At 33.0% G+C, this 10,698-nt stretch overlaps 1 pseudogene; it reads left to right on the plus strand.

Annotated features, from left to right (window-relative positions):
• Positions 1 to 2,680: 2,680 nt before the first annotated feature.
• On the plus strand, positions 2,681 to 3,193 carry LOC144252141 (acyl-coenzyme A thioesterase 13 pseudogene; annotated as a pseudogene).
• Positions 3,194 to 10,698: the final 7,505 nt, after the last annotated feature.

The raw sequence follows: 10,698 nt of genomic DNA on the forward strand, positions 1-10,698 counted from the left end.
GAGTAAGGATAACTTCATCACAAGACTAAAACAAGGGAGGAGAAAGCACTAATTCGAATGGGGGCATGGGGTTTGCTAAAGACTTTCATAAGGTAACATTTTAACTGCTGAAGGGAAAGAGTCAGCAATATATATCATGAATAAACAGAAATGAAAAAAAAATAAGCTTATGGAACAAAATTTTGGAGGAATTTGAACATTTTGATATATAAACATTCTGGTCAGAAAAGAATGTAGAGGGGAAAATACAGAAGTTTGAAAGTAGATAATATTTAAATTTTAAAAAATGTACTTGTTCATGGACAGAATGCCTCTATTTTATTTATTTTTATGTGGTGCTAAGGATCAACCCCAGGGATTCACACATGCTAGACAAGCACTCTTCCACTGAGCTACATCTCCATCCCCCAAATTTAAATTTATGAGACTCTCATAATGAATAGAAAAAAAAATAAGATTGCAGAAAGAGTAACTGCAACAATTAAAGCTTTGGTAAGCAAAAATTATTCAAGGAATGATGATAAGAAGAAAAGTCTGTAGTTGTTCTGTATAGAAACACCCATCATAAGTCTAACTACAGTACATAAAGAAGACCCAAAGTGACCAAAGTTCAGACAATGAGCCCTGGAAAGAAAGATCTGTGAAATGGCATAGGCCTCTAGAGGGTATGCCCCCACATCCTTCCATTTATGTAGAGAAAGTATAATGGTCATTTAGGGGTAAATTCAAGTTTTGCCTTTTGGAACTTGCCTGAATATTTCTTCTAATATTTTTTATTTGTGGTTGGTTAAATCTGCACCTGTAGCACCTGGAGATACAGAAAGCAATGGTAATGAAGCACAATGGAAGTCAAATTATAGTTTTAACAAGAGATTAGACACACTGAAGATATAATTATTACATGGGAATACATATTAAAAGACCAGAGAAAAACTTTGAGAATGAAGATAAGAGACAAAACAAAATAAGATAAAAGAAAAACTAAGGGAACTAAAGAAAAGAGGGAAAAATGCATAGGGGATATTATGAAGTTTATCCTACATAAAAAGGAGAATCCTAGGGAGCAAAATACATTATGGATAAAAGGGCTAAATGTAAATGTATCCCCTTGATATCTTAAAGCATCATTTATGTTACACTTATAAAATATGAAAATGATACAAAATTTTTAAAATGGCAAAAAAGATTGCATCAGTTAATAATCATAATACAACTACTCTTGTCATACTACAGTCCAAAAGCAGTTTGGTTTTGTATTTTTAATTCCCCAGAAACCTGGAGCTAATGCTTCAGAAAATGCAGATGCCCACTCACTTTCTCAAGGACCACAGTGGACTCCATAAAAGTGGAGATACAGAAAGCAATGGTAAGGAAGCACAATGGAAGTCAACTTACAGTTTTAACAATGGATTAGACACACTGAAGAGATAATTGTATCAAAAAGTAGTGTGAGAAATAAAAAAAGAACATGTCATAATTTTACAAGGTTAAAATCATCAGGAAAGTTTAACGTTTGCCTACAACTAGTTGCATAGCCTCAAAACATAACTAACAAAACACAGATGCACATAAAATAAAAAATAGATACATCTACATTAAAAGTAGGAGAATTAACATAATTAACTAATAATTACATAAAGTAATTACACAAAAATCACTAAGGATATAGAAGTTTAGAAAAGAATAATTAACCAAAAGATCTAATTCAGAAATATAGAACACTACTTCCCAGAAGAAAGAACTCATTTTCTTTTTCAGTATATTTGGAACATTTTCAAAATTAAGTGTATGTTGGGTCATTAATTAAATCTTTGAAAACTTTCAAAGGATGAAAATTATACAAAGTCTCTGACCACAGTGAAAGTAAATTAAAAATAGTCACAAAAAAAGATAATTATAAAATATTATTTGTAATTAATAAATTTGGATAGAAATCACACTGAGTGTAAAAAATAATGTTTTTGAACTGAGTGATAATGTAAATGACATGTAGTTGATTTGAAATTTATAGGGAAATATATAGCATTAAATATAAATGTTAGAGAAGAATCTTTTTAAAAAAATAATAAGTATTTGTTTTAATAAGTTGTAAAAATAGCAGAAGAACCAAGCCTATGTGATAAGCAATTTGCTTATCTTGGTGTTCATAACCTGGGCAGTGCTACCTAATTATAGCTAGTGTTTACAAAGTTTAAAAAATATTAAGCTATGGGTTTAAAAATAAGAAGTCAGAATCTCTTAGAATTCTCAAAAACATACTTTTCTTTGAGGTGGTGTTCATAGATAATCTGTCTATTGAACTAAGTTTCTTACTATTTTTCTAAATGCTATCCCAAGAAACTGTGCATGAATTCTTAGGCACAATTGGTGTTGTCTTTCTTTTTGTCTAAATATATGTTCAAGATGTCTATGAAATGCAAGGATCAATGATGCTTTACATTGGAGTGTACATATCTGACAAGCTAATTGATTATTTTTATCTCTCTTAAAATATTTGGATCATTCTCCATACTTTTTTATAAATAATAAAAATTAATAAAGAAAAATTATTAATTTTAACCATTTTTACAAAGAACTGTAACCTCTACTGAATAGCTCATTCATGGCATATCAGAATAACAATCAAGATCTCCTGAGGTCGGGGCGTGCGTGGCACCCGGAGGCTCGCAGTGCATGCACGATGAGCGGCCTGATGCAGAACGCGCGGGAAGTGATGGATGAAGGCCCTGTTGAGGTCGCCCGGCTTTGACAGAGTTTTGGAAAAGGTGACTCTCGTCTCTGCTGCTCCTGAGAAAGTGATTTGTGAAATGAAAGTAGAAGAGCAGCATGCTAATAAAATGGGCACACTCCATGGTGGTTTGACAGCCACTTTAATAGACAGCATATCAACTGTGGCTTTGCTGTGCTCAGAAAGGGGTCTGCCTGGAGTCAGCGTTGACATGAACATAACGTACATGTCACCTGCTAAAATAGGAGAAGAAATAGTGATTACAGCACAAATTCTGAAGCAAGGAAGAACACTTGCATTTGCTTCTGTGGATCTGACCAACAAGGCCACAGGAAAATTAATAGCACAAGGCAGGCATAAGAAACACCTGGGAAACTAGAGACCCGCAGGTGCCCGAAGATACCCAACAGTGAACACCAAGTGTGAACTTGAACAAATTTTTCAAAATAAATTATCAGAACCACAAAAAAACAAACAAACAAACAAACAAACAAAAAAAGATCTCCTGCAAGGTTTATAGCACTACACAGAATCATGCATCAAAGTTATGGAACTAAAAAACTTGTTTTATTCTAAAACATTTTTTCTTGGAATACCATGCATAGGATTTACATAAAGCATATATGCCTAGCAATACTGTTATATATACACACATTCACTGGCCACAGATAAAAGCAAAACTAATTAGATCCTGACAGCTTCTTCAACATGCTCCTGTCCCTGTTTCCAAAAATGGCAATCTTAACTCTTGATTCCACAAGTCATCATTTCCTGCTCCTGTTTTCACTTTACCTCAATGGATTTCTTCAAATCGATAAGTGGCCAATTGTTTAGCTTTCATCCTCCCATAAGTATTATACTCGATGGCATTTTCGGAACTTGTGATTGATTGTGTGTGTGTGTGTGACTTCAAATTTGGAAAGGCACTGCATTCATAAGAAAGGTTCCACTTTCAACTCACGTGATTTCAGATAGTGTTGGGCAGAAAGCTTCAGTCTGGTGCCTGTGGTATGATTTAGATTTTTATAATTTTGTTAGTTTTGCAGTCTTGATGCAGTCAGCCTGGTGTCAGAGACTGAAGAAAGTGAGCCTCAGGACAAAACAGGAGAAATAAAGGTTCTCCCTAGGACACCAATCAGACTGTGACTCATCTGCCCATCACCAGCCTTCTCCAGTGAAAGACTCTGTGTTACCATGATAGCCCAAAGGATCAGGGCTCACAATTTCCAAGACCTAAGAATGATATCTCTGCCTTGGAAATCAGTTTCTACATCCTCACATTGCCACCCTAAAAGCTACTGTGTATGTGCCTCTGGCCTAGTAATTGTTCTTGCCTTTATTTAATGGGTCCTTTTTTCCCATTTCTTGACGTTGCCTTAGATACATGAACTTCATAAATTTACCTTGGATCCATGAGCTTTATAAATTATCTCTTGGACATTGCTCCTAGAATCCAATTAGTGAGATTATGTTTTAACTGAGCTTGCCAGTGACCATATTATTCAGTAAACTAAACAGCATTCTATTAGGCTGTCTCTTGACATTACGCTTGATGATGTTAATCCATTTAAATTCACCAGTGGAAGGGAGCTAAACTTGCACATTTTCATGATCCATTATAAATAGAAACAGATAACATTCTGCAAATGAGAAAAAAAGAGAAGCACTTTGCTGTGTGAATTGAAGATAAATGATAATAACACAGATTAATAAATAAAAATAAAGAGACCCCTGGATCACCTTGTCTGGTTCTCATCCTCAAAATTAATTTTTTATCATAAGTCACAAATTTTCTAACAAAGATAAATTTTACCTTTGACTTTGGGAATACTGATATATTGAAGGTACTGTAAAAGCATTGGCAGAAATAATACTTCAATAAGAAAATTTATTGTTTTTTTTTAATAGAATGGCTAATTGTTAACAATATTTCCTAATTTTTTTGGAGCAAATATTTCTTGCATTTGTTTTTATATCTGTGAATCAGTCATTCAAAAGTCTGATCTTCCTTGCAATCTGTTTTTCATGAAAATGATTCTTCTCAGAATGCTTTTCTCAATCTTGTTTTATAGGAATAAAGGTGAAATAATATGCCCAACATAATAGTACTTCAAAATACAAAACAAGACTCAGAAAATTCCTTCCTTTTAATAGAAATAATCTATGTGAAATGCACACTATCATTACATATTTAGTAGAGTGAAATCTCTGAAATAATAGTGGGTTTAAATCTTACCTTTATTTCCTTCTATCTCTGTATCCTTTAGTAAATGACTGAGTCAGCCACATTATCTTCATTACTAACAGAGGGTTAATAATAGTATCCCATTTATGAGATGTTTAAAAGTGTTAAAGGAAATAATACATATAAAACACTTAGAGTCTTGTTTATTAAGAGACAATAAATTTAGCTACAATGACGATTAACCCCAATTTTAAATTATCATGTGGAAAAAAATTCTTCCACACTTACCTTTTTATAATTCTCACCTCTTTTGAAAAAGAAATAGTACTAGGAAAACTCATATTAAAATAACTTACAGATTAAATGGTATTCATTTGTTCAACAAAAGTTTTTTGGTCTAAAATAGTAACTACTTCAATGAGTAGTCAATGAATTTACTACTTAACAATCAATTTATAACATACTACAACTGTCATACCGTAAACTGGAGATATGTGCCATAAAAATTATTATCATTAAGTGCATTTCTAATATTAATAAAACCACAAATGATGGCATCACTGTTAAATAAGAGTAAATTTTACATTAGATTATGTTTCCACAAGGGACATGGTCTAAGTTTCAGATAAATCACAGTGCATAAGATAAAGATAGAAGAATAGATATTTTATCCTCATCCACAAAAGAAACATTATTTGAATTGTAATCCTTCTGAAAAGAATTGAATGATCTGGAAAATAATTCATCTTTTAAATCAGAATGAGATACTATGCTGTCAGAACTTATTTTAAAATGATAGATATTTGGTATAACTAAGTAATTTAAAGTCAGAGAACAATAGAAAGTATTAAACACAACCAAAAAAAAAATCTTGCCTGTTATGGTAAACTAACCTTAAAAAGTTCATCACATACCAACCACCCCTAGAGAATTCTTTTGATATATAGATATAGATATAGATATAGATAGATATAGATAGATATAGATATATATATAGATATCTGTGTGTGAGTATGTATGTATTTATGTTTGTTGTAATACTTTCTGACTATTTGAATGTAGAAGCAAAAAACAAAAAAACAAAAAAAAGAAAAGAAATGGAAATGTAGTCTTTGCAATACTCCCACAGAAAACTTATGTTTCATAAAATGAAGAAATGAAAATGAAATGAAAAAAAATGAAATAACCTTTTTTTCTCTATCACTAAAGACAATTATGCTAGTTTTTATGGTTTGAATATGATTTCTACCTCTTTCAAACTCATGTTGACGTTTAATCTCTATTGTGAAGTATTAAGTGGGGGGGAAATGAACCTGACCCCGGTATTTAAAGGTGGGCCTTTATGGGGCAATTAGGATTAGGATTAGATAGAGCCGTAAGAGTGGAGCCCCACGTGAATCCTGGGGTTTTTATTTATGGAAAGGGAGGGAGAAGAGGACATGTATGTGAGCTTCCTGTCTTACCATGTGACCCCTAGCACTGCCTCAGCACTCTGCCAGCAAGAAAACCATCACCAGATGTGGCACTTCGACCTCAGAACGGAATCATGAAACCAGATCAATCTCTTTTCATCTGTTATAAGCAAACTTCTAAGTATCATCCGAAAAGGACAGGGAAGGAAAAGGCCATCTTGATTTGTTGGGATTGTAACGCTTCTAAAATCTTATTCATCTCTCCATCTCTCTCTCTTTCTCTCCTTCTTGGTCTTGTTGCTCTCAATTTGATTTCAGCCGGTGGCAGAGAAGTTCTTTGCTTGTATGGATAACAATTATGAGAACTCACATTTTGGGGCTCTGTACCTAATGGACTTAGCTTCCAAAAAATTAACTATTCATCCTTGCCAAGGATAATGGTAAGCTTTTCCCAGGAATATAGTTCTGAGACTGGAGTATTTTTTTAGAAAGTCCTATGTGCACATAATTGAGCCTTTCTATTTTGTATCAACACTCATCTGAGATGAGGATTCTTTTGATAGCTCAGGAAAATGATACAATAAAGTTACTACATTTAAGAAAAACACTGATGCTCAGAACAGACTCTATGCCCATTTCTTTATTGAACATAGTTATTGTACTTCTTTAATTCATCAGGTAAATTTGGGTGAACAGATGTCATTACTTCAGGAAAAGTAGCATCATAAGCAACCCAAACACTTAAAAAAATGCATAGCTTTGTTTTATAACAAAACAAAATCAGTCATAAGCTGACTATGACTCTGCTACCATAAATCCATCATCACTTCAGGGAAAAAAAGAAATGAAAGAAACAGTAAGTATAAAATAAAGAAATCTAAATACATTGATAGGAGATATTACTTAGTCTATAGAAATTTTAAAGTGAATGCTACAATATATTGCAGAGTCAGTAGTAAGACTGGATGTCTTAATACACTATTCAGAAATTTCATTTGTTTTCATAATTCTGTTAATAACTTGTCTTGAGAAATTTATTTACCCTACTTGAGTTTTAATTTTCTCATTTGAGAAATGAGAATGAGAATTTTGACTGGAAAAGTTTGAGCTTTTTTTTTTTTTAATTTAGGACACTTGTCATAGTATCTGTCACATAAATAGACATTCTATAGATGTGAATCACATTTTCAACTTTGCTTTTAATAATGGTTGCTGTAATTGTCTGAATAGTCATACAATTATCTTTTTATTTGGTTACATTTACTAAGAGAAATATGTTTGAATTTATTGAACATATTTAGTAAAATTAACACATTTGTTCCTGGGAAGGTGTTTGACCAGATCTACAATGTACTTGTTCCTTTTACTGCTCCACACTGTTGTGACATAGAAACATTCATTGTACCCAGGTGAAAAAATTCTTTCAGGGATTGATCATTATTATATCACCCATATAGCAGATTTAAGTTTATCATGTTTTTCTCCTTAAAATATTGTTAATAATAAGGTATGCTACTTTACTCAGGGGGTGGAATTCATTACTTCTGGAATGATGAGAACCTATTATTTCAATTACAGTTCTTGTCAAATAATTAGACTATCATAACAATTGTGTTTTGCCAGATACATCCTTTCCTCAATATTTTTGTTTTCTTTCTTCTATTTGGTATTGTTTAAGAGCAATAATCAACTACATTAGGAGGAAAGTACTGGAACACTTTTTTTCAAAAGAGAGCCTCTGGCCATTTACATCAGTATTACCTAAATTATTTTTAAAAATGCAGACCCTGGGAGCTGGGACTGTGGCTCAGCAGTAGCACACTTGCCTGGCATGTGTGAGGCACTGGGTTCGATTCTCAGCACCATGTATAAATAAATAAGAAAAAGGTCCATCAACAATTGAAAATATATTTATAAAAAACGCAGACTCTGGAATTCAACTCAGAACAACTAATTAGAATTAGGATTGGGGTGTTGCAGAAATATGCACTTAAAAACATTTTAAAAGGTTTATAAGAGAATAATATGTAAAGAAGTGTTGTCTTGGGGCTGGGGATGTGGCCCAAGAGGTAGCGCGTTCACCTGGCATTCGTGGGGCGCTGAGTTCAATCCTCAGCACCACATAAAAATGAAATAAAGATGTTGTGTCCACCGAAAACTAAAAAATAAATATTAAAAAAAATTTCTCTCTCTCCCTCTCTCTCTCTCTCTCTCTAAACTCTCTAAAAGAAAAAAAAAAAGTGTTGTCTATTCCTCAAATCCTTCGGGTGTGGTTGGTGCCACTTAAATTGAAGCTATTATGTGCCTAGGGGCTGGGGATGTGGCTCAAAGGGTAGCGCACTCGCCTGGCATGCATGAGGCCCAGGTTCGATCCACAGCACCACATACAGACAAAGATGTTGTGTCCACCGAAAACTAAAAAATAAATATAAAAAAAATTCTCTCTCTCTCTCTCTCTCTCAAAAAAAAAAAAAAAAAAAAAAAAAGCTATTATGTGCCTAAATTGTGCTTGGTTCTGGAAACTTCATGACCACTTTCAGCCTGATGTGCTGTGACACTACACTATACTCTGGACGCAATTATGAGGATTTCTTTTAGTCACCCATAAATTTGCTCAAACCTATTAAGTGAGCAGCTAAGAATAAACCAAATAATGAGGATTACAAGGAAGAATAAAATAATAGTCTAAAATCTTAAAATCCTTTAGAGAAGAAAAGAAATCCACAGCTAACAATGACATGTTTAAATGGAACAGTGTCTAAGCCTGTTCAGGTTGCCATGACAAAATAAAATCAAGCACCACACAACCACATTTTCATCAATGACATACTACATAGATATTACGGAAGACTATATCAGATATGGAAGTTGTTCTAGTTTGTGTAATCACACTCTACAATGTTTGTACAAGGATGAAATCCCCTAATGCTACATTTCTCATAATGTATCCAATCATTAAGCAACACAGGACTGTAGCATAAACAGAGTGACTTAAACAACAATGTGTTTTCTCACAATTCTGGAGACTAGAAGTACAAAATCTAGGTCTCTAATTAGCTCTCTTCCTGGCTTGTAGATGTAGTTGACTTCTTACTGCTTCCTAACATGGTCTTTCCATGGTGCCTGAGTGTAGAGAGAAAGATTTTTTTTCCACTTCCACTGTGTGTGTGTGTGTGTGTGTGTGTGTGTGTGTCTTTGTGTCTCCTAAATATTACAAGGTAAGATATCGAGTTGGATTAGGGCCAAATTTTATGACTTCTATAAATCTTCATTACCTCCAAAAAATCTCTGTCTACATGTAAAGTCATATTGGGGGTTAGGGCTTCAATATTTGAATTTGGGAAAGAAGGAGACACAATTTAGTAAATAGTGGATAGGTCACAGAAAAGAGGCAAAACTATAGTAACAATACAAAAGAGAAAAGTTCAAAGTTATCTGAATGAAGGACCTTAAAAACTTTTATTGATTAATATGGTATTAGATTTGTACCCTGAATTAGGCAAGACAGTGGGGACATCACAGGAAAATAAAAGTATTGAATCTCTTTCAATGTGAATACATGAGGTACCCAATCTTCATCTCATTTATTTTCTTTCATTATTTTACAAGCTCAAGTTTTCAGACATCTCATATTTTCATCACTGTAATGTTAGTATCCTAAAAATGCCTGGGGGTAAGCTGTTGTTCCAGATATTATTTAAGTAAAACTCTCACATATGAGTCTCAGAGAAAGAATCTTTATAGATCTTAAGTTTAAAACTTTAAAGTATTAACAAATTCTTTATCTAAGGATCAAAAATCCTTTGAAGAGCTATGGGTAAAACACAACTGAGACTTTGGATGCTTCAGGGACTAGAACTCTGTCCATGGCTGATCATTATTGTTTCACCTCTGTATACAGATTTAAGTCTACCACATTCTTTATAAATAGCACCTATAACTAAGATTTTACATATGAATCTCAAACACATGGATTTTAAAATATAATGGTTATATTCAAACCACAGGTATTTGTGAAGTATCTGTATGATCCTAAAAGAGCATCACTAGAAACTTCAATTAAATGATATTATTAAATCCATTCGTACTAGCAATTTACATCCTTCAATTAATTTGCATGAACTACATTCTAAGGAAAATATGCAAATGTGAGTAGAAATAAAGCACAATAATTAACTTTATTGATGTTAGTGTGCAGAGCTGATTTGAATATTGAGAAAAAGAAAAACACATAGAAGTACAGAATCTCAGATTCACAAGAGAAAAAATTCATAAGAATTGCCCTGAACAACTTTTGATGTTATAAATTTAATTGCACTCAACAACTTAAATCAGTAAACCAATAAAGCCTTCAGTCCCTTAAATAAATTAGT

This window comes from Urocitellus parryii, unplaced genomic scaffold (genome assembly GCF_045843805.1).
Source record: "Urocitellus parryii isolate mUroPar1 unplaced genomic scaffold, mUroPar1.hap1 Scaffold_37, whole genome shotgun sequence".
Classification (NCBI taxonomy): Eukaryota; Metazoa; Chordata; class Mammalia; order Rodentia; family Sciuridae; genus Urocitellus; species Urocitellus parryii.